The sequence below is a fragment of the Sapajus apella genome, unplaced genomic scaffold (assembly GCF_009761245.1).
Source record: "Sapajus apella isolate SASKATOON/1434 unplaced genomic scaffold, GSC_monkey_1.0 scaffold130, whole genome shotgun sequence".
In the NCBI taxonomy this organism is placed as follows: domain Eukaryota; kingdom Metazoa; phylum Chordata; class Mammalia; order Primates; family Cebidae; genus Sapajus; species Sapajus apella.
Genome location: NW_022437070.1, coordinates 2,376,713 through 2,379,626, shown reverse-complemented (window position 1 = coordinate 2,379,626; position 2,914 = coordinate 2,376,713).

Sequence of the window (2,914 nt, the reverse complement as noted above, 5' to 3'; positions counted from 1 at the left end):
ATGACCACTACTGGGGCCAACCCAAGACCAGCCAAAGGAAATATATTGTCATTTTTTTGTTGTTGTTCAAAGATAGAGCGGAGCCATCCCCATTGCAAAATCCAAGCCCTCTCTCATTTGCATAACAGCAAGTCCTCTGGGAATTGAGGTGGGGGTACAGCGGTCGCTCAGACGAGTTGGTAAATGAATAAGCAAGGGCAGCTGTCATGATGGAATTCCATTTATTAATGCATTCAAAAAAATGTGCTAGGCACTGACCCAACTGTGCCGGGCAGTGTTGGAGGCACTGCAGGGACTGAGCGTCAGGTTCTGCCTTCCTGGGGCTCACAGTCCACTGGGGGACACACACCCTATTCCAGTCAGGGACAACGTAAAGTGGATGGGGTTGGGGGAGCCCACGGGGCTAGGGAAGCAGAGCAGGGACACACCTAGCTTGGACTGGGAGTCAGGAAAAACTTTCTGGAGGAGGGGCCAGCTGAGCTGAGTCCTAGAGGATAAATAGAGAGTATAGAAAGAACTAGAAAAAAGCTGAGACCAAGAAAATAGCACAGGCAAAGATCTGTTGGTGGGGAGAAGGCTTGATACATTCAGAACACTTAGAGGGCTGGATGCGGTGGCTCACTCCTGTAATCCCAGCACTTTGGGAGGCCAAGGCGGATGGATCACTTGAGGTCAGACGTTCAAGACCAGCCTAGCCAACATGGTGAAACCCTGTCTCTACTAAAAAACACAAAAATTAGCCAGGCGTGGTGGCAGGCACCCGTGATCCCAGCTACTCAGGAGGCTGAGGCAGGAGAATCGCTTGAACACAGACGGCTGATGTTGCAGTGATCCAAGATAGTGCCACTACACTCCAGCCTGGGCAACAGAGTGAGACTCCATCTCAAAAAAAAAAAGAGAAAACTTAGAGGTTCATGAGGACTGGAGCCAGCCACAGATGTTGAAAGAGGGGCTAGTAGAGACCGGATTCTGCAGGTATTATGATGACATTCCCGACTAAGGAGTTTAGATCTCTTCAGAGCACTGGGGAGCCATGGCTGGTTTTGAACATGACAGAGGCAGGAGCAGGTTTGTGATTTAGGAAAGACCCCTCTGGTCCCAGACTGAGAGTGACTGCAGGGTGACTGGAAGGGAGAGGAGTGAGACTGAGCAGGAAACCAGGGAGGAGGTGGGGTGGGGACCCCGAGGGGGAAAGGAGTCTAGAACAGGGCCAGGGGACATGGGACAGAGAGGAGGGGACGGATTCAGCAGACATTGAAGAGGCAAGATAGTTGGGGCTTGGTGAGCAGCAGGCTTGAGAAGGCAAATACGAAGCAGTAATAAATAGCATGGGCCAGGTGGTCTGAGTGAGGCTAGGAGTAGTGGTATGCACCTGTGGTCCCAGCTGCTCAGGAGGCTGAGATGAGAGGATTGCTCGAGCCAGGGACTTCGAGGCTGTAGTGGGCCATGATCATATTGTTTCACTTCACCTTGGGTGACAGAACGTGACCCTGCCCGCCCCCCACCCCTTTGCAAAACAAACAAACAAACAAACAACACTGCCTATGAGTTAGCCTTGCTCTACAAGGAGCAATTTTTTTTTTTTTTTAATTTTATTTAAAGATGGGGTTTCACCATGATGGCCAGGCTGGTCTTGAACTCCTGACCTCAGGTGATCCACCCACCTCAGCCTCCCAAAGTGGTAGGATTACAGGCGTGAGCCACTGCGCCCGGCTTGAGGAGTAGGTGTTTGGTTTCTTTTTGCTTTTGTTTTTGTTCAAGAAAGAGTCTTGCTCTGTTGCCCAGACTGGAGTGCAGTGGCATGATCTTGGCTCATTGCAACCTCCATCTCCCGGGTTCAAGAAATTCTCCTGCCTCAACCTCCTGAGTATCTAGGATCACAGACCCGCACCGTCACACCCAGATAATTTTTGTATTTTTAGTAGAGACAGGGTTTCACCATGTTGGTCAGGATGGTCTCAATCTCCTGACCTTGTGATCCACCCTCCTTGGCCTCCCAAAGTGCTGGGATTACAGGCATGAGCCACTGCACCCGGCTTCAGTTTTTAAAGTAAAAACAACAACAGAAAAACAGAAACAGAAAAGAAAAAAGACTGGGTTGCCTTGGACAAGAGACTTCATCTCCCTGAGCCTCCATTTCCTCATCTGTAGAATGGGGCTGTTATGATGGGGCCGTTCTGAGGAGTTGCAAGGCTTGTGCCTGCCTGCGCTAAGTGCAGAGTGAAGGTGCAACTATCATTACCCCCATCATCTTGATTGGGGTCACTCTGATCCCTCGATATCCCATAATACTCCGCCTCTCATCCTTCAAGTGTCTGCTCTAATGTTCCCGTGACACCTTATGAGCTCAGTTCTCCTTATGAGAGGGCCTCACTGTTCTGTTTCCTTTGCAACCCTTATCCTCTTAGTAGTTGTTAATTAAATGTGTAATTACATGATGGCTTAATGTTTGTCTCTCACTGGGTGAGTGCACCAGGAGACCAAGGCCAGGGCTGTCACCACAGCTGTGTCCTCAGCAAATGCTTGTCTGATTTGAGTAACTGACAGATGAACAAATGAGCAAGTATTTGATTAATAAGTGCATGCGTGATTAAATAAACGAGTGAGCAAATGACTGAATGAGTAAGCAACTGAAAGGGAGAAATCCAGGGTAATTTCCAAACTGCCAATATCCCAGAACTGTGTCGAGTTTTTCTCCATCTTTTGGAGCGGTTTTTGATACTCCGGAGGGGGAAATAAGTAACGATAGTCAGAGATCGGAGTGGCAGAGAAAATAGTTTGCGATGAGGAGGGCCGCAGCGACCTCTCCAGGTGCAGGCTGGTGGAGCGCGTCCCGAGCAATCAGTAAAACAAAGTCCGGTTTGAAAAAGACGGCGCAGCTAAAGAAAGCTACTGACGGTCGCCCGAAAGGTGG